Genomic DNA, 23,818 nt, shown 5'->3' with positions numbered 1-23,818 from the left:
ATTATTTGCAACCTAGCCAAAAGCCACCCTACTCTTGTAAGCCACCATGGCAATAAAACATTAGCCGTAGTATCCTCTTTTGCCTGACATTTGCCTTTTCTCATAGTCATAAGAATGGTCCCAAAGTTTGATAAAAGGAAGCAAAAAACTTTCAAATGAAGGGGAAGCTTTACAACACAGAGGGACAAGAAATCAAACTAGAAAAAAATCAACCCTCATTCAACCATCAAATAGCTCTTAACACCTATTCGGTATTCACATTCCCAACCCTTCACTCGTTGAAAACTAATATAACCTTCACTCACCAAGCTCCTTTCAATCAACCTTCAGCCACCCTCAAAACAATCCCACCTATAACCCATACTAAAAAAGACCAATTACTAGACACCCACCCCTTAAAAACATAAAAAACTAAAAAAAAATCTTTTTTTATCAAACCTAAAAATCAAGTAAAAAAAAACACGTATCAATTAGATACACCATAATCCTCACCAAGTGGTAAGGAACCCAGTAGCAAAAAACCTAAAAAATTAGTGATCTATTTGGGGAAGAAGCTTCGGTTGAGAAAGGTTTAGCAAAAGGAAAAAAAAGAAAATAAAGAGGAAAAAAAGATAAAAAAAGATGAAGAAAAAAAAGCACAGTTCGATGGCTGGAGCGTTAAATGAGAAAAGAAAGAAATGAAAAAAAAAGAAAGAAAAAAAAAAGAGAAGAGATGAAGAGAGGGAAGAAAGAAAAAAAAAAGAAAAAAGGAAAATAGTTTCAACGTTAGGAGGAAGAAGGTAAAAGAGGAAAAAAAAAAAGAAAAGAAGAAAAACAAAATAAAGGGAAGAAAGAGAAAAGGGGGAGTTAACTTTTTAAACTTAGAAAGCAAATTCAAAAAAAAAAAAAAAAGGAAAAGGAAGGAAAGCTGCAATTGGGAAGGAGAATAAGAAAAAAAAAAGGTGCTAGCTGGATCCAACCAACCTGAATCCGCCACTAGGCCTTACCCGGTTCAGCCTAGACATGGTCCAATAGTTTATTTTAAAACTGAGCTTTCCTTTTACCTTAGGTTCACTTTAGGTCTATGCCCAAAATTTAATTTGGTATATTCTTTTACCATTTTATTTATTTTATCATGTTGTTATTTTAGTTATTTTAATGTTTTATTTATGTTGTAATGTCTTTTTATATTAGATATTTTTTTGTAAATAAATATTTGTAGATGATTTAAATTGTCAAAATAAAAGTTATACTAAAAATAAATTATAATAATTTTATGGCAAAAATGATTGGCTTTAAGTATGAATTTTTTTTCTTAAAAATAAAATATAGGATAATATTTCCGGCTAAAAAAATAGTTTTTGGAGCCTTACTTAGATATTGGAGGAATTTCAATAATTATTCTTTATTCTTTTAAAGAAATTATTAAGAAAGCCTTTTAGAAAAAGAATTTTATTTTTTTTAATTCCACCTCTATTTTGGGGAGTTAAAAAGATGATTTAAATTGTCAAATAAAATTTGGACTAAAAATAAATTATAATAATTTTATGACAAAAATGATTGGCTTTAAGTATGAATTTGTTTTTTTAGAAATAAAATTTAGGATAATATTTTTGACTAAAAAATAGTTTTTGAAGCCTTACTTAGATATTGGAGGAATTTTAATAATTAATCTTTATTCTTTTAAAGAAATTATTATAAAAGCCTTTTAGAAAAAAAATTATTTTTTTAATTCCACCTAGCTATTGAGAGTTAAAAATATATATGAATAATTTTTTAACACAAAAATATTATTGTCCTCTTAAATAAAATTCATTTAAAATATATATATATATATATACACACATACACACACATGCAATTACATGCATAATTTATTTTATGTTGATATTGTCATGTATGCATTTCATGCATTAATAATAAATAGTAAAGTATCACTTTTAAAATTTTTCTTTAGGAAAATAAAATAATGTTTTTATAAAAAAATGAATGATTTTGAAAATTCTACCTAGATATTGAAAAAAATTCGGACGATGTTTTAAAGGAATAATTTTCTTAAATTTTGCGTAAATATTGAGAAATTAAAGAAAATTTCCCTCACCAAAATAAAAAATAAAATAAAATAAAATTTATCTCACCCTTGATTTTCTTTCAAAAAGATAATGATAAAAAATTAGATTAAATGCATGTAAGATAGATAAATTTGACTAATTACTTGTATTTGTATCATTTATTTATTTCATGTTGCGTCATGCCCTAAAATAAAAAACGTGAATTAGTAATTGAAAATTTTAAAAATTAATCTTTTATAAATAATAGTTAATATGCCTACGTGAAAATAATCATTGAGACTCTACCTAGATATTGGAGGACTTTTCAATAATTACTTTTTATGGAAGAATATTACGCCAAATTTTAAGAAAGATAGTGAGAATTCTAAATAGAGAATTTTTTTTTTCGAAACCCTACCTATATATTGGAGAATTAAAAAATGTTTTGATACTTAATATTTTCAAGTCATTCCTAAATAAAAGGTTTTAAACAAGGATTTTTACAAAAATAATAAGTTTTGATGGAACTATTTTTAAGTATTAGGATAAGACTATTTTTATCATTAATAAGGATAACATATGATCAGTTAGTACTTTTTTTTTAAACGGGCATTATGAAGACGCTAATCCTTTCTCATACATAATCGGCTCTCGAACCTAATATTTTTTTCGTTGGCTAAATTGTCTTTTTGATAGATTTTAAACTTGTTTTATTATTTTATTAAAAATATAAATTTTTTAGGTGGTCAATCACATCTTGTCAAAAAAAATGGTAATGACTCCCTTTATTTTGAAACTTTTAAAATTTTCGCATAGTGATTTCCAAAATTTTATAACGAATGGATGCTGCTAAACTATGCCTAATTCCTGATGTAATGATTCCATCAAAGTTTAAGGTGCCCAAATTTGAGAAATATGATGGAATCAAGTGCGTCATAATATTACAATGTACTGTCGTAAAATGGCTACACATACACATGATAAAAAGTTACTCATCTATGTCTTCCAAGATAGTCTCATAGGTTCAGCTACTAAATGGTATGTGCAATTTGATAGGTCTCGCATCTGTGGTTAGAGAGAATTAGCAAGGCCTTTATTGCATAATACAAGCATATTATAGACCTGACACTAGATCGTATGTCTTTTCAAAGCATGGAAAAGAAGGCTAATAAAAGCATTAAGGAATATGTCTAGAGGTGAAGGGATATGGTTGGCTAAGTTCGACCCCCACTCACGGAAAAAAAAAACTACAATTTTATTTGTCAACACTTTCTACTATAATAAAATGATTGACAATGCCACCAAAAACTTTGCCGATATGATAATGTTTAAGGGAAATCATCAAGAATGCTATTAAGAATGGAAGCTAGAACGGGGTGTTACATTTAATGCAAAAAAGGAAGCTATTCCAAAAAAGAAAAAAGATGATGTTCAAGCTATATTCCACAAAAGGCAACAATTCAAAAGATATCCTAATATCCTTAATACCCAATGTACTAAAACCTTTATCGTTCTACACATAATATCTCGCCAAACATTTACTTTTACCATCTCGTACCACCTATTTATCAGCCTAGTTTCTAACCAATGACTCCTATGTATGTCTTGCACCCACTCTTACAACCCGACCAAACACACAACCAGTTACTCAATAAGGCCTTGAAACACTCAAGAAAAGATTCGAATAGACCTCACTTTATAACCTACACTAAATTATTCCCTTAACTAGTAAAAAGTCATCTTAAAACACCTATCCATTTGGAAACTTTGAAACCTCCCTACTTTAAATTGTCTGATACTAATGTTAAGTGTGGCTATCATTATGGGAAAATAGGACACTCAATTGAGAACTACCTTACTCTAAAATACAAGGTATAATTTTTTATCAAGACTGGTTTGTTGAATTTTGATACTTCAGAGAAACTGAACATTAATGGAAATCCATTGATAAATCACATTGGGAGAACAACTAATGTTATAAATGGTGACAAACACTATTACATCAAGAGAATCGTTGATGATGTCCAAACTCCATTGGATCAATTGTTTGATGCTTTGATGAAGGCTAACATGATTCATCCAGTACCCTTAATTCACAAAGTTCATTGTGACAAGCTTAATTTGAACTAATCTTGCAAGTATTGTATAAGGGCCTTTAGACAATCTATTAAGAATTGTAATACCTTGTGCTAAGAGATACAAAAGATAGATGCTCTCAAATTGAGTTTTATGGAAAGCTCGAAAAAAATATAGTGAATGCAATAATTGAAAGACCTCATAAAGTCCTGGTCAAGCCTTTCACAATTTACTGTAAGCTAACTCAAAGCCAAGAAACCCATGTTTTAAAACTAATTATGATAATCAAGGTCATGAGTCTTTTCTTATAACAAAGTAAAAAAGTAATACTTTGAGAGTATAACTACAATGTGGTGACTGCAATATGGTGACTTAAAGATTGAGTAATGATTGAACCTTCACTAATTTAGATATTGCCAATATAATTGAAGTATGGGCCATGACTAGAAGTGAACGATGCCATTTACTTGAAATAATGGATAAGGCTCATAAAAAAAAGGCCAAGAAAAGAGAAAAAGGTGATAAGAATAACCCTGTAGAAGTTCCTGGTGTGGGGTACCAAAAAGAAGTCATTGAAAAAAGAGGCACGTGATTTCTTGAAGTTAATCAATCATAGTGAATACAGTGTGATAGAATAATTGAACAAAATGCCTACAGGATTTTACTTCTATCACTACTACTTTGTTCAAAATCCTATATGAATGTTTTGCTGAATGTGCTAAATCAAATATGTGTCTTATAACATATTTTATGGAGGATGTTAGTAATATTATTGGGAACTTAGTAGTTTCAAACTACATAGCTTCAATGATGATGAGATACTTTTTGAAGGATGAAAAGCACAAAAGCCCTTCACATCACTACTAAATACATGAGTTATACCATCGCCAAGATCTTGATTGATAATGGCTTTTCAACCAATGTTATGCCTACTAAGGCTAAGTTACTATTGATACATCCTATATGAAGGCTAGCCACATGATAGTAAGGGCTTTTGATGGTTTGTAAAGGGAAATGTTGGATGACATTAAAATCGTTGTCAATTGGTCCCTGTACATTCAATCTTAAATTCTAAATGATGGATATCTCTCCAGCCTACAGCTACCTATTGGAAAGACTATGGATTCACAAAGTAGGTGCTATCCCTTCTTATTTGCACTAAAAAGTCAAATTCATTATTGATGGTTATCTTATTTATCTTTCTAGATAAAAGAATCCGTTAGTGATATAACCATTATCCACTTCATACATAGAAGCGATCGATAAATTATTAAAGTGTTTGTATAGATCCTTTTAACTAATCAGTGCAACATATATGAGGTTAGGATATAATATTTATGATTTTTAACTATTTGCAAGTATTGGCATGATCATCAAACAAGTCATTAAAAATAGTTGGCGTCCTAATAGAAGTGGTCTAGGGTACAAACTAACAAGATTGGATAAGATGAAGATGGGAAACGCCAAGAATGGGAAAAAAATAACTAATCTCAAGGGATATAAACCTGAGGATGAGAAATTGATTATTTTCTATCTATATGATACCTTTAGTTTTGAAGGATGCATTTATCCTAAGTCATCTCAAGCCACTAATAGGGATATTGCATGGAATTCATGAAAGATCATTTTTAAATTCCCTATTATGATAATAAATGTTAAAGCAACTGAAGAACAAGAAGAGAGGCTATTTATGTATCTTAGCTTACCAAGCACTAAAGTGAAGAACTAGAAGATGATGAAGTTACCTACTATCCTTGAACCTTTGGCAAAGTAATGCATTGAGTTACTTAGCCTCAAGCATTAGAGGTATCTTTTATATATAGGTAAGTTTATTCATTATTATTCCAATAAAATGATTTACATAATGCATTATCACTACATTTTCTTTTTCAATCTTTATTTTTTCATTTTTTTTGCATATACATTTGCCTACACTTTTTTCATTACACCCATTTTTAGGTTTTCAAGTAATGAATGTGAAGGTATTCATGACAATAATCTAAGTTTAATTTTGAAAACTCTATTCATATTGATGAAATTGATAGTGAAAAAGTTTCATATGACTATACTTTGGCTTTTGAATTAATGAGATTCAGGAAACAGGAGAATAAATCGATTGAATCACATCAAAAAGCCCTAGAAATGGTTAATTTAAAGAAAGAAAAAAAAAGTAAAAAGTTAAAATTGGCACATTGATGTCACCAAAATGATAAAAAGGGATAATAGATATGTTTCGTGAGTATGTAGATGTATTTGCATGATCTTTTGAAGATATACTAGGACTTAGTACTGATAAAATAAAGCACAAACTACCCTTAAAGCCTAAATGCAAGCCAAAGCAACAAAGGTTAAGACATGAAGCCTGAAGTATTGTTGAAAATCAAATAAAAGGCCAAAAAGTAATATGAGGCTAGTTTTTTCAAAATAGTCAAGTATCCTGAATGAGTGGCAAACATAGTCTTAGTCTCCAAAAAGGATGGCAAGTTTAGAATGTATGTTAATTATTGAGATCTTAATAGAAAAGTCCTAAAGACAAATTTCCATTGTTTTATATTGACACACTTATGGATAACACTACTAAGCATTCTATGTTCTCATTTATGGATAATTTTTTTGGTTAATATTAGATTAAGATGGTCCTTAAAGATATGAAAAAGAACACATTTGTAATAATGTGGGGAACTTTCTACTACAAAGTAATGTCTTTTGGACTAAAAAATATTGGACTTACATATTAAAGAGCAATGGTGACTCTCTTTCATGACATGATACATAAAGAAATTGAGGTATATGTTAATAATATGATTTCCAAATCTCATAAAGAAGAGGATCATGCCATTAATCTTAGAAAATTGTTTGACAGATTAAAAAAGCTTTAACTCAAGCTCAATCTTACCAAATGCACATTTGGTGCAAAATCTAAGAAACTATTAAGATTCATAGTCAGTGAAAGAGGGATAAAGGTAGATCCAGATAAAATATGTGCCATTCAAAATCTATCTCTTTCATGAATATAAAAAAAAAGTGAAAATTTTTCTTAAAAGATTAAACTATGTTACTTGTTTTATCTCTCCCTTTACCTTGAAATGTGATCCCATTTTCAAATTACTATGCAAAAACAATCCAAGTGAATGGAATGATAAATGTCAAATGACTTTTGAAAAATCAAAGAATAATCACCAAGCCCATTAATGTTGGTACTATCAGTCTTTAAGAAGCTTTTGATATTGTATCTAATAGTGAATGAGAATTCCATAGGAAGCATATTAAGGCAACATCATAAGTTAGGCAAAAGAGAATGAACCATTTATTATTTAAGTCATGCTTTCGGAATAAGACATTGTCTATGTAACCTAGAAATGACATCGTCTATGTAACTTAAAAATTGATTAAAGAAAGTGCGATAGCTGAATTCTTGACAGATTAAGATGCTGAGGTTATGAGCCAATGAAGCTTGATTTACCTAATGAAAACTTAATAACTGTTGAAGATGTGGGATTCATAAAGAAATCATGAAAAATGTTCTTTGATGAGGCTTCAAATACTTTTGGACATGAAGTTAGGGTAATCTTAATATCTCTAAATGATCATTATTACCCAATCATCATTAAATTGAATTTCAGTTGCACTAATAACGTGGCTAAATATGAAATCTGTGTTATGAGACTATAAGTTGCAATTGAAAAGAAAATTGATGTGCTAAAAGTGTATAAAAATTCAGCTTTAGTAATTTATCAATTACGTGAGGAATGGGAAACAAAAGATGCCAAGCTAGTTTGATACCAAAAATACATCTCTAAATTAATCAAGTAATTTGAGAAGATTTAATTTGAGCACTTACATAAAATAGAAAATCAAATTGTTGATATATTGGCTATATTGGTTGTTATGATGAAAGTAAACTAAAATTCTGAAATCTAACCCATCAAGCTGCAAGTAAAATACCCATCAACACATTGTTCAAGTATTAAAAAAAAGTTGATGGGCAACTTTGGTACTATGATATTATGCAGTACTTTAAATGTCACTAGTATCTTGAGCATACAATAGAAAATGCCAAAAAAACCATTCAAAGAGTAGTTATGGAATTGTTTCTTGATAGAAAAGTGCTACACAAGAGAAGTTAAGATCAAGTATTTTTAAGATGTGTAAACACCACTAAAGAAAAAATGATACATGAAAAAGTGCATGATGAAGTCTGTAGGGCCATGCAAATGGTCATATAATGGCTAAACAAATAATGATGGTAAGATATTATTGGCTATCAATGGAAAGTGATAGTATTAACTATGTTGGAAAGTGCCTCAAATGTCAAATTTATACATACAACATTAACGTTCCTCTAACCAACTTGTATGTTCTAGCATCTCTATAGCCATTTTTAATGTAAGGTATGGATGTGATTAGACCCATTACTCCAAAAGCTTCAAATGGCCAATGATTTATCTTTATGATGATAGATTACTTTACAAAATGGGTAAAAGTAGTCTCATATGCTAGTGTCACAAAGACAGTGGTGTGCAAATTCTTGAGAAAAAATATGTTAATATGAACTTCCAAAAAAATCATCTATAATAATACTAAGAACTTGAATAGTAAGATGATAAATGAAGTTTGTGCTTAATTCAATATTAAGCATCATAATTCTGCACCCTATTGATGAAAAAACCAAAGATTGACAAAAAAAAATTAAAAAAAATTTTGGAAAAAATAACTGATACACACAAGGATTGGCATGATAAGTTGCCTTTTGCCTTACATGTTTATAGAACATAAGTGCGAATATCCACTAAAGCTACTTCATTTTCATTAGTTTATGGTATGAAAATAATATTACCAATTGAAGTAGAAATCCCTTTCTTAAAAACTCTGATTGAGGTTAAACTAGAAGAAGCAGGATGGGTTAGAAATCATTATGAATAATTGAATCTCATTGAAAAGAAAAGAATGGTAGTATTGTGCCATGATCAATTGTATTAAAAGAGAATAATTTGAGCACATGATAAAAATATTCACCCTCGATAATTTTGAGAAGGAGAATTAGTCTTGAAAAAGATTTTTTCAAACCAAAATGATAATAAAGGTAAATGGATGTCAAATTAGGGGGTACATATGTGGTAAAAAGAGCATTTTTTGGTGGTGCATTAATTTTAGAAAAAATAGATAGTGATGAATTGCCAAATCCAATCAACTCAAATACTGTGAAAAAATATTTTGCTTAAAGAAAAATAAAAAATAAATAAATAAGACTTAAGATGAAAACTCAAAAGGGCAGTTTGAGTTAAAAAGGGGTATCTAATTTGAAAACTTGAAAAGGTGACTTAGTTGTAATGAAGGAATAGCATCATGAATATCTCATCATATAAGGGCAAAGTTAGTATGATAAAAATCAACATGGTCAAGATCGTTGATAGAATAGGTTTTGAGAAAAGAATTTTGGATTAGATTGCTCAAGATTGTTGGAACATTCATTATTTCGATAATTGATGCCCATTTAATTATTGATCACGATTATTTTATTTATCAAATTTATTCTTTTCAACAAATACCCTTTTTGTTCTTTCACATTTCCTTATGTTTTCATTCCATTTGATTGAAGAAATACATGATTGCATTGTGTTTGTTGTGATATTGTAACAATTATGAATAAAATGAATAAAAATTCATAAAGGATTTCTACATTGCTTTAAAAGAAGATTGAAAATAGTAAAGGTAATAAGGAATGATAAGAAAGCTTGAAAAAAATGTCAATCCTTAATAATTCAGAATAAAATTCTTAAGATCTTATTGAAGAAAGAAGTTTTCGGATTTTGATGATAAAATGGATGAGAATATTCAAAAGTGCGTAATAGCCCATGTTGAAAACTATAAGTGTTGAAAAGTTAAAGAAAATGAGATGATATGGAAAGAGCTTTGAAAACTTTTTGATTTACCACAATTGAAAAGTTAAATGAATTGCATTGCATTCATTAGCTTTTGCATGCATCATACTAAGAACATTGCTTTCATCATCATTCACTGCATTCATTGTGTTTGTTTGAAAAAGAAAAAAACTTAAAGTTTGAATTTTGAAATTGAAATTGAATTTGAAATTTTGAAAAATCTTTTCATTCATTGCATGCATTCATTGTATATTCTTGAAAAGTAAGAAAAAGAAACAGATTTTGAAGATTTTAAGAAAAGACATTGGAAACTTGGTCAATGAGGGCTGAGATGAAAGGAATGTTTTTTAAGATAAGAGTTTTCAATTTTTCAACACCTATGTTAAGGATAGACATGACGATTTATGTATTCATATCATGTAAAATGTTAAAATTTGTATATTCATATTGTGTTTTACACAAAAATTATGTGTCACAATTTGTATTGATATCAAAGCATGAAATTCATTTTTTGGTTTTGTTAAACTTATATACAGTTATTGTTATTTTCATATCTTATTTTCATTTCATGTTGCTATGTCATGTTTTAGATTGTTAGGTCTAATTAAGGATAAGCTTTTTCAAAAATGAAAATGATCTATAAGATCTCTAAGCATGATCTTGAAAACCTTAAGATACATTTTTTTTTTTATTTTTAAAGTTTCATAATCTTTGGTAAGATGAGCTCTTTAATTTTTAAAGTTTCATAATCTTTGGTGATAAGTGCTCTTTAATTTTTCAAAGTTTCAAAACCTTTGTTGAGGGGGACTATTTTATTTTTTGAAAGTTTCAAAGCCTCTGTTAAGGGGAAGCATTTTATTTTCAAAAAGTTTCAAAGCCTTTGTTAAAAGAAGCCTTTTTTATTTCCCTTGACTCAAACAAAATGGATATTTTGTATCTTTGTACACTTCCTATTTCACAAAAAATTTGCAAAAAAAGACAACTGTAAAACTTCATTTTGTTCGAGAATTTTTTTGGCAATAAAATGAGTTTCGAATCTTGAAAATTGGATGAAAAATTGCAATTGGATCCTAATTTTGAAATTGAATTTTAGGCCTAATATAAAAAAGCCCAAAATTTTATTTTTTTATTTTTGATTAAATTGTTAGTTTAATTTTTTTTAGTATATTATTTTTGTTGTTTTTGCTTGTTTGTTTAGTCAAAAAAGTCTATCGGTCAAAGAGTAAAAAAAAGTTAGAAAATAAAGGAAAAAAAATGTTGATTTTTTGCAAGATGAAAACTTTTAGATTTGATCTATTTGATTCGGTTGAAAGTTGAAATTTTAATTTTTTATGGAAATACTTAGTCCTCAATCTATGGAAAAAAGGAAAATCACAAAAAAAAGGAACCTTGAAAATCTTCGATAGATTCCGTGAGATTAATGCTTGTCCAAGTAGAATTAGGAATTCTTCCTTATAAAAAGACCCTAAGATTCAATCACAAACACATAACAAGCAATTAGCAATTCATAAGCAAAACTCAAGCAATTACAGTAGCATAACAATTTTCTAAGTCTTGGTTTGGGTTTTGGAAGTTCAATTTTTGGAGTTTTGATCTTTGGGTTTTTTGGTGGTTTTGCCCTTAGGAGTTTTGTGTTTCTGGGATTTTAGAATTTGGGTTTGATTTCTAGGGTTTTGGTGTTTCTAGGATCTTGGAAAAATTTGTTTGAACTTTTGGGATATTTGAATTTTTTTTTTATTTTTTTAATTTTTGGATTTTTTGAGTTTTGTCTTGAATTTTCCAATGGAAGTTGATTTTCTAGTTGAATTTCACGGAGGTCGATTGGTTTTACAACGACTGATTTTTGGGTTCTTTGAATTTTCAAGTGTCGATTGAATTTTTTGACAATCGATTTTGGGAAAGTTGCCAAATTCTGGGTTTTTATTGTTAGATTTTGGAAATGTTGAATTTTTCATTTGAGTTTTAGAGAAAAGTTAAAAGAATCTGAGTCTTGAACGAGAAGAAAAGGAGTAAATATGAAAAAATTGATTTTTTTTTTTATAAAGGAACCAAATGACGTCGTTTTAGAAAGCTTAGGATCTGCATGTTGACTTGAACAGATTTATGCATTGACCCGCTTAGACCTAACCCGAATCGTAGGTTTTTTTTTTTTTAATTTTTAATTTTTAATTTATTTTAATTTTTGGTTTTTTACTTATTTTATATGTTATATTTTGGGTTTTTTATTTTATGGTTTTTTTATTATTTTGTTTTCATTATTATTGTAATTGAAATTAAAGTGATCAGAAAAAGAAAAAAAAAGAAAGTTTGGTAGGATTTTTATTTTTATATTTATTTGCATGATTTTTATTATATTTATTTGTATGATATTTTTGCATGATTACTTACATGATTTTTATTATATTTATTTTCATGATTTATTATGATATTTTGCATAAAGTTTATTTATTGGTAGTATTTATTATGATTTATTTTTTTTCATGATTTTGCATGTTTTAATTATGATATTGTTGCATGATATTTATGATTTTTCTTTGATATTTTGAATAAAATTTTTTTGTAGGACAATATTGTATAAATAAATAAAAGGAATTAAATTTGAATTTGAATTTGACGAGATATTTAATGAATCTGACAACGGAGCCACTTTAAGTAAACAACGATTTTATCTTGAATATTTTTAAAGTGAAGGATTTTTTTCTTTTTGTGAAAGCTTAAAGATACTTTTTTTCAATATTTAAATATCAAAATTAATAAAAAAAATTATATTTGATTAAGACTTAAACAAGATAATATATGATTAATTTGATATCAATTTAGATGTAATAGGGTGCTAAAGTCTTTTCTTCACGTAACCAACTCCCAAACTTAGTTTTTTTAATGAAAACCAAAATCTATTCTTTTTAGAAACATTTAGTTTAAACATAAGATAACCTTAAAATGTATAGATTCATTTAGGTGATCAATCACACTTAAATAAAAAAATGACTCCATATTTTTGTGTCTAATGAGCAAGTTCTTGAGCTTGAACATTATGACAATTTTTCCTTTTAAATAAATAAAATTATCTTAAAATTATATGAATTTGTAGGTATATAAAAGTAACCACACAAGATGGAAATATTATAATAAAAAAAAGTTTACTTGGAATGATGAAACTTTTAATTTCTATTTTGATATTTTGTTAGGGTATTTAATAATATTATTTATTATAATTTTAGATTTTTTTCTCAAATATCATTTATAATATGTTTTGAATTTTATCAAATATTTTAATTAAGAAGTAATTCAATTATAATTTAATATCTTATGTAGTTTACATGTATCTTGAATATATAAGTGATTAAACAGAATTAATTTATGTGATTATACATATTTAAATAAATAAAGATGATTTATGTATATATGCTAATAAGCTATATATATATATATATATATATAAACTCTAAAAATGTGCAAACGGAACTCTAATTCGCAAGAAAAATTATTTTCCCTTTGTACAAGATGAACATTAATGAGGCATTGAGGAAGAGTTTCCGTGGTTCAAGTCCTACATTGGTCGCAAACGGTCCTGCTGGCTAACTACTACCAGCCCAAGTAAGTGAAAGGCCTATCATTGCTGACCCATTGACCTATGGAAAGTAACTAAGCAATGAGCTAATATTTGTTCCTTTAATTCCCAACTCTGCCAGAAAGACTGTGCTGCATTATTTACAAATGTTTGGAAAAGATCATTGAGCCCGCATCTTGTTATATATACAAGTAATTAAACTTGATAATTCATATTTTTGTGTCATATTTGGTATATACAATGACACAAATTATTAAAATATGAATATGAGATAAATTATAAAACGTGTTTAAATTTTAAATATGAATATGATATATTTATTATACGTATTACATGCGACTCAATAAAATTAATATATATACTTAATCTGTTTAAATACGATATAAATATAAATATTAAGAGTATATACGAATAAACATGACTAATATGAATATACATAAATAAATATAATTATCAGGAATATATACAAAAACATAACAAAAATAATAAATAATTATACACTATTCATCTTTTACAACTTATAAACTTGGTATATTAATAATATAAAAAATACTTGCATATTAAAAAAAATAAAAAAAAATTGATACCCATTTAATATGTATTTAATATATATTTAAAATTTAATATATATTATATAACTATATTAGTTTTTAATGTTAAATTTAAAATGATAAACTATTAAAAATTAAAGAACAAAATAATAATGTGTAGGACTAGTATTAATATTTATATTGTATTTATATTATTAATATAAAAAATAATTTAATAATAATTATTAAATGAGTATCATAATTAAATGGCTAAAATAATCTTTTTTTATGGTATTAAATAGCTAATTACATAATTAAAAGATTAAAAATTAAAATAATTTTTATATGTTTAAATTAAATTAAATAAATATAAAAAATATATTAAATATATTAAACATATACTCATATAACAAAATTAAATTAAACATATTTTTTATGATGTGTCATGTGTTATACATGTTATGTGATACTTTTTATCTAAAAGTAATTTTTTTATCTTACATATATTTAAACATGTTAACATATATAAGATAAATTATACCGTATCAAAATTTGTATCAATATAAATAAATGTGAAACATATTATTTAAAATATATAAATACGATTTTTTGCCTACCAGCAGCATCCTCCTCATTTCTTCTCAACCCGAGGCACGTTGTTCCGAGCTAGCGAAATTATTTTTACTCCTTTCTACTTCCCATTTTGGCTCAGATCTCTCTAAAAGGATTTAAACGCCTAGATTTAAAACCTAGAAAATCTAAGCTTCCGCCCTGTAAACGCCCTAACGCCACCGCTAATTGGTTTAAAACCACCGAAATAAAAAAAAAAAAAAACCTCAATCTCCTATCTATTCCCTTAGGCTCCATTTGAATCACCGATTGATTTCAGTGCAGCACGATTCATACCTTCAATCGTCAGTGGAAACTGTTTGAATCACCTGTTCCAGCATGATTCAACTTTTTTTTATCGCACTAAAGCCTTCAATTTACTGTAGTTTAAGGGTCCGGTGCAAAATCAACTACTCCACTGCATCTTTTCTTTCCTTTTATGCCCCTGTTATCTATTTTTTAATCCTCCACCGTATAGTGTAGAGTCACCTTTTGTCTTTTTTTGTTATATATATTTTCATTTTTTATTTAAACTTTTTCATATAACATTATTATAATTATATAATAAATCATTTATATATTTCAATAAAATTTTTAAAATTTTAAATGTTAAATATATAAAAATGTATATAAAAATAATTTATTATTATATTCTGAAATTAATTTATTTAATGATAATTTATTTAATAATAATTTATCTTATTGCCATTATTATTTTTATATTTAAATGTATATTTCATTAATAATTTTAATTTTATTATTATAATAATTAATTTTATTATTACAATAATTAATATTAATTTTGTCATTATTTTTAATCTTATAGCAATTCACTAATCCCAAAGAAAATCTTACAAATCGAAACTCCCAAAACTCCTCTCTCTATGTATTTTCTCTACCGGATGTTCGTGTTTGGTTATATATTTGTGGGTATTCTGTTGCGGTATGCTGGCCAGTTTGAGAAATTGGGTTTTTCTGAAGCAATTACTTCTTTGACTGTGTGTTGGGTTTTGATTTGCTGAAAATTGGATTTTTGTTTCTGGAAAAGGACTTGTTGGGATTGTGGTCGCTAGAAATTGCTCTCACTGTTTCTGAAAATTGCTCACCCTCTTGTGGAAATTCCCAAAAACATCTGATCGTTGAACAAATTCTAAACCCTACCAACAGTTACTGCCAGGAAACTTTTGTATGATGTTTGCTTGCTGTCGTCCCACTCTGATTGATGTTCATTGGGTTTAAATGGGGTTGAACCCCAGTTGACAAAAGATAGATCAGATTAAATTTCAAAATTATTTTTGCCTCATCCCTGGGATTAATATCCGTTGAATGATTTTAACTCCGATTTGTTTTTTTAGAAGAGGGTCTAACTCTTAAAAGAAAAAAAGAGTTTGGATAAATTATTATTAAATAAATAAATAAATAAAGTTTTTTAAAGGAAAGAAAAAAAATATATGTACTTATTGTTTGGATAATAAAAATTAATTAAAAAAAATTATAACAATAATTATTTAAATAAAGAGTGAAAATAAAAAAAATTAATTTATTATAATTATTTTTTCAATTATAATTTTTCATTACTTATGATTTTAAAATACTTTTGGATTATAAAATATTTATTATCTTGTATGATCTTATAATTGTTGTTATATTAATGGTTTAATCAAATGAAACTGAAATATGTTTTACAAACAAACATTGATAAATTTTTTTATCATTATCAAAATTTTAACATATTATCATTTTAGTGATGTATTCATATAAAAATTATTAAATATAAAAAATACAATCACATAAAAATATTATATCTCATAAACCAAAAAAATAAATCTTTTTATTTTCAATCATTTATTAAAATTTAACAACTAAAAAATTATAAAATATTTTTATATTAAAAAAAACATGTGAAACTTAAAAAAAAATGATTTTAAAAAAATTATAAGAAGATTATAACATGGTTAGGTTTTTTTGACTAAATTTTTAGTATTAATAAAACAAAATAGATATAATAATTTTTTTATAAAAATAAAATTTTTTAAACTTTCATTTTCTTAGTTTTTTTTAATTAAGATATTAAAAAAGTGAAAATTAAAAATTAAAAATTATTAAATTTTTATTTGTTTAATTTTTTAAAATTAAAAATTTTTTTAAATATTTTTTTTTTAATTTTTATTATTATTATTTATTTATTTATTTATTTTCCCCTTCTCTCAATCCAAATATAGGGAAAATTAAAATCTCTATGTCTTCGTTAACCTCCTCTATCGCTAAACAAAAAAGTGGAGGACATATCCGATTTATCTTTAAAACATCCAAATCTCCTTTTTCGATTTTTCTTAAAAAAATTAATCCCTGCTTTATCCAATCCTTCTTTTCAATTTTTAACTTTTATTTTTTAAATAAATAAAACAAATAAATAAAATAAAATAAATATAAAAGGAAAAGAAGGGAAATTGGGCTTCTAAACCCACACCAAATTCCAATAACGACAATTCTATTAGTGGCCCAATTCAAAATTCGAAAATAGGAATTCCGAACAAAATGAGATATTAATTTACAGGGTATGTGCCAACCATTCATAACTTGTTGAATAGATTCTATGCTCTTTAAATTTAACCTGATACCATTCCATATAATCTGAGATGTATTTAATTAGCTTCTTAAAGTCAGAATGAGAAAAGAATTTTTAGATTGATTAGGCCCCTTCAGTCAAGGGCTTGCTTTAGGGATTGAAGATAGATTTTGGATTTTGTCGCTTTTTGTTGTTAATTTTTCTTATACTGTACATTATGGCATTTTTAAGGTAAGTTTTTTTTTTTTTTTTTTTCTAGGATAAAACTTCAATGAATTGAGTTGAATCAACCAATGTTTTTAGCATTATTTCCTTTTATGTAATTACGTGATAACATATATTCCTATGTTTATTATTATTCTTGTTATTACTGAGATTCATTGCATTTTTATTTATGCTTTTAGATATGTTTGTAAATGTTGTGCTCTACTAACTATTTTGGTGATACTGATAGTAGCATTATCCGAGAAACCTGGGCTAGACTTATTAATCAAGCTCTTTTAAGGGGTGGAGTTGCTGAGGCTTGCTTTGTTATGAAGAGAGTTGGTTCTAGAGTATATCCTGGAGATGAAGCTCCTTTACCTATGGACACTCTATGCCTTCATCAAGAAAAGGTTGCATTGGCATATATGTTTATCGTTAGGTAGTTTCATTTAAAGAGTTATCTAAACTTGTTTGATTCTCTTCTTCAATATTGATATAGATGTGTGTCTGTGTGTGGCTATCCTCTTCAGTGCATGCCTTGTCATTGCTTGTTATTTTGGCCAGTGTCCTTTTCCTTATTCTAACAGTAATGAACTTTTTTTTTTCATACTATGTGATTAGATTTCATCCTTTTAAAACAGAACATAGAAATGCTGGATCAACAAATTTCAATTTACACAGCAGCGGGAGCCATACGATATTTACACTGGTACACTGACTATTATTCTGCATCTATTAGAAGTTCCTCGTTGTAAAAAGGATGTTTGCTGATACAATTTAAGTGTTATTAACTGAAATGTATTTAACTAAGAATTTGTGAGAAATAATGTTGTTTCCTTGTTTGTGATACTTTCATTTATGCTTCAATCTTAGCAGTCACTTGGGACCTCCTCCGAGAAGGAAAACCGCAGAAGAAGAAAAGAGAGCGAAACATCCTAAGCCTGAATTAAGATTTGAATCAGACAATTAACTTCTACAATATATTTTGATAATGCCTACTTATTTTAGAGCCTAATTTTTTTTTTTTATTTTAATTTCTCATTTGCGGAACTGTTTACTATCACCCTACTTTGAATACCATATACCACTATGGCTCCACTACCTGGGAAGCCACCTATGTCTAAATCACCAATAGCTTTAGTAACTTCCTCTTTGATTTGTTTCTGTTGAAACACAGTTCTTTCTCCTGGGCAAGTTGTTCCTCCTGGAATGATGGTCCAACTAATTCCAAGGCCTCCTTATATAGGATACTTTATTTAAGATTTTCACCGGAAAATCTTATTGTGAACAATATTACTTATGTAAGATTTTACATAGGTTTTCTAGAATGTACCCTTGAGTAATTATTCATAATGCAATATTATTTAAATTGAATTTATAAAAAAAGAAATTGCAGTGATGTTTTATTTTTTTCTCAATAATTGTCTTAAAAGATCATTTAAGGCATTTAAACAAATGTATCAAAATTGGTAACAAAAAATTTATTATGTGTCACGAAAAGATTTGAATTTTATTTGTTGTGACATTTGAATTTCATCACAAATTTTATTATAATATTTTGTGATATTAAAATAATTTGTTAATTACAAATATTTTAAAATTTTCAATTACATAAAAACGTCGTTGAATGTTTGTTTTTGTGACGAATATATTTCATCATTTACAATTAAATTTTTATCCATTTTTACTGTTGTTGAACAATTTCTTATGGCATTATTGTATCATCATAGGTGATGAATAATTGCTTCACCTATTGTGTGACGGTATGTCACCGATATTTGAAAATTTAACTTATATTTAATGACAATTTTATTATTTAGTGATGATTTTAAATATTTTTTATTGACAAAAATACTCGTCACAAAAGATTAGCAAATGTGATATTTTGTAATTTTGTCATCATTGAGCTATAAATAGATGATGAAATTTAGGTATCATTATTTTTTACTTTTAGCAACAGTACAAAGGTAACGAATAACATGATGATGATTTTTCATCACAAAAATTTATTGGTGATGTAAAAGTAATATTTTGTGATATTATTTCATGCATCTCTAATTGCAAAATTTATTGTAGTGGTACAAGATTAAAATATGTTTTGCATGTTAAAATTTTAACAAATTAATGCTCTCAAAAATAAATTTCCATGTGCAAGATATCTTGTTGAAGTTACCAAAATAATTAGATTATACCTTGAGTATTTCCCAGCAAAGGTCATTATTTTGTCATATATATAACCAATATATATATATATATATATATATATATATATATCTTGGATCTTAAATGACCAGAACATCTGCTTATTCTAACATAGCACCATATATCGTTTTTTTTTTTTTTTAAATCATAAATATGGAGGAGAAACAGAATCCCAGTCCAAGGAGACCTGTTATATATAAATGCTCAACAATCAGAACAAACAGCTAAATTGATTTTCTTTTCATTGTCCACACCATCTTGTATCATTCAGAATTTAATTATTGGTGGCTTGCTTTAATGTTAATCGCAAGCACTTGGAACCCAAAGATTTCAAGTCTGCGTTATTAGGGATAAAAGGAGACGGCCTGGTGGATTGTGCAAAAACGTAATCACAGTAATCGTAGGCATGCAAGGCCGCCATGATGGTGGCTGTGAGATCTCCGGTGTCTTCGCCGGTGCCCTTCACGAGACCCATGGCCTTGTTCAGGTTTTCCAATGACGTTGCGTAGGCTTTATCGCAGTCCTTAACCATCTGACTGTTCCCAAGGACGGGAACCTTGGCCTTTGCGAGTTGTGTACCACTGATCAGCTCGTTTAAAACCATTTCAAGAGTTGGATTAGATGCTCCATCAACTTCGGCCGCTAGGAGTTCACGTCGGGCCGTGGCTTGACTGGCCAGGAGAATCATAGCCCCTGTAAGAAAGGCCAATGAGAAAGAGATCTGCTGCTTGTTAGCCATTTTTTTTAACCCGGTTCTTTTGGGATGCCTTTCTGCAATTGTAATAAAGGGCTGATTGGGATTTATATAGGAAACGTCCTGACTCCTGAATCCTGAAGCTCTGATTGAATGGAAGAAAAAAGGATTGCCTATTTTTGGTATATTTTTTAGGTTATATTTTTTTTAATTTTCTAAAAGTGAAACAAGATTAAATTCAAACGTTTGACTCACAAACCAATAAAAGTACCGCTTTAAATAACCGTACGGCTCACCATTGTTTTAGCCGATGCTTTTAAGGCAATGGCACAATGTTCCGTACTTAAATCTCCTAGAAATTATTTAAATATTATTTTATAAATAAAAAAATTTTAAAAGAAAATATAATTTTTAATAGATAAATTTGTATGGTTATAAATAAATAAAGTCTCTATAAGATTAGATATGAGAAAAAAAATGTAAGAGAGTTATAAGATTTTTCGGGATAACAGTCATAGAAGTATTGGAGATTTAGGCCTTAGAAGGGTGTATGTTTGTATGTTTGTATGTTTGTGAGTGTATTAGAAGAAACTGAGAGGGTCCACATAAGTATAGTGAATAAGTGTACATGGATATGTGTTTATTTAGGTTAAAAATACTCTATAAGACTAGAAGAGATTGAAAATATTTTATGAGTATTAATTATTGAGTGATGTTGATATGATTTGTATGTTTGTAATTCTCTACAACTAGTGAATCTTTTTTCTTATCCGTGGATGTAGGTCAGTTGGACCGAACCACATTAAATTGTTGTCTCTTATGTGTTTAATTAATTATTTGATTATGCTTTCATTGGCTTGATTGGATAGAGATTTTTTTGCCTAACAAGTGATATCAAAGCTATGGTGATCCCCAACAAGTATCAGAGCATGATTCGAAGCATGGAAGAGGTAAGCCTAAAAAAGTTTGATTTAAGAGAAGAGTTTGAGTTCGTATTTTGAAGATTGTTTGCGTAAAATATGAAGACACACAAGAGAAGATAATTGTGAGACTTTCATTACAGGTAGAGCTAAGCATATCTAGCATGAAGACAGATAATTTAATGAAATTTGAATCAAGGTGGAGATTGTTAGGAATAGTGACTAAAATCTCATAATAGATTTATTTGGAATTGGTTAGATATTGCTTGATGGACAAGAAGACTTGCATAAGAAGAATTCTAAAAGAAAAAAAGATTATTAATAAGTAAGTTTGACTTGCAGAAAAAGAATTCTAAGAGAAAAATGATTCTTAATAGGTAAGTTTGTATGGTTATAAATAGGTAAAGTCTTTATAGGGTTAGGTATAAAAAAAAGATATAAGAAAGTTGTAGAGTTTTATAGGATAGACAATCCATAGGAGTACTAAAAATTTAGGCCTTATTGATGTGTATGTTTGTATGTTTGTAAGTGGACTAAAGGAAACTAAGAGAGTCCACATAAGTATGTTAAATAGGTGCATATAGGTATGCATTTGTTTGAGTTGAGAATACTCTATAGGACTAAAAAAGATTAAGAATATCTTATGAGTATGATTGTTGAGTGAAGTTGAAATAATTTGTATATTTGTAATTTTTTACAACTAGTGAATTTTTTTTCTCATATGTGGACGTAGGTCAATTAGACCAAATCGCGTTAAATTACTGTTTCTTATGTGATTGATTGATTATTTGATTTTACTTTCACTGGTACGATTGGATTAGGGCATTTTAGTCTAACATGTGATAGTAGAGCTATGGTAATCCTTAATACCACTCGTCGCTGATATCTTTTTTCACAATTTCTTAAATTTTTGCCAACGATAAGTCATTAAAAAGGGATTGTTAATGTCTAAATTGGTGGTGACGGTTCACGAGGAAGGCCCTGCAAAATATAAAGGCAGTCAAAATTCAGAAAGCCTAGAAGTTGTAGTTTTAGCAAGGTTTTCGACGTTTAAAAGTCAAGTTTTTTTTTTTTTTTGGATGGAATAGCTTTATAAGAGAGAGAAGAGAGGAGATCTTAACTCGAAACTAAGATTTTTATATTCTCGTAAAGTCTTTTTAACCATTAAATTAAGAGTGAAGAATTAAAAGTCAGTAATTTTCGATAATAATCGCCTAACAAGATTTTTTTTCAGGTAAAAAAATTATTACATATTTTTAGGTACATTTTCTTTATTTATGTTTTTTTTAAGTCTCTTAAAATTATTCTTGATATTTTTTACCTTTTTAATCACCTAATACTTTTTATTTTTTTATATTTCATATTATTATTTTTGGATTATTTACTTTTTTATATTTTAACTTTTTGCAATTAAAAAACAGACTTACAAAAAAGATTGAAAGAGTATTATATTTTAAAATACAAAAATATATGAATATAAAGTTTTTCATTCATAATTTTAAATAATAATAATAATAATAATAATAATAATAATAGCATTTCAAAAAATTAAATAAAAAAAAGGACAATTATCATTGATGGTGGAATTTTGAAATTTCACAAATAAAAGTTAACATGTGTTAAATTAGGATATATTTAAAAATAATAAATTAATTTATTATTAAATTAACATAAAAAAACCATCTAAATTATTTGTAGAGTTTAAAAAGTCTATTATAGATATAAAGAATATAATAATCCAAAAATATATATTCAATGTAATGATATTCTTTCATAATTTTCATGAAAAATTTTTATATTATGAAAATTATTATATAATTACTTCATTGTTAATATATCAAACACATTTCTTTCAATATATATAATCAAACAATTCTTTACCAAGCTATATTTTATTGCTTTATTAATAATTTTTGAAAAAATTATTGGTATATCTTCATTGACAAAACAAAAACATTTTAACATTAAAAAAACTAGTGGATAAATAATAATATTTTCTTTGTGTTCACTATTCTTTTAAGGTAGTTGTTTGGAAACAAAAGTTAAATATAAACTCTGTTTTTCATTTACTAACCTCAAATTATTTTACTCTAAGATAATTCATCCTCAAATTTTCCTTTCAATTAGGTTAATTTATCTTCATAATTTTTTAATGAGGCCCATTTATCTTCAAATTTTTTTTTTTTATAATGGGTCATTATCTTCAAATTTTTAATGAGATCAATTTATGAGTTATCTTATGTTAATAAATTTTTAAATTTTAGTGAGATCAAATAACCCCAGTATTCACTCGTATTAATACATATATATAATATAAATAAATGCAAACATTTTTGCTTTGATAAAATTAAGACATAAAGGTTAGCTTGTAAGAATATGTACTGTCATAACTTATAAATCTGTAGATCTACTGCTACACATAGATTTTAGGAATTGCCATCAATATTTTTTGTTTAAAGACAATTGACCACCTGATTAAATCTGTCTTATTTAAAAATAAGTCCCAAAATAGACTTAGGTATTTTTAAATA

This window comes from Durio zibethinus, chromosome 2 (assembly GCF_047325235.1).
Source record: "Durio zibethinus cultivar Kanyao isolate XHJ-2024 chromosome 2, ASM4732523v1, whole genome shotgun sequence".
Lineage (NCBI taxonomy): Eukaryota > Viridiplantae > Streptophyta > Magnoliopsida > Malvales > Malvaceae > Durio > Durio zibethinus.
This window is presented reverse-complemented; position numbering follows the sequence as displayed.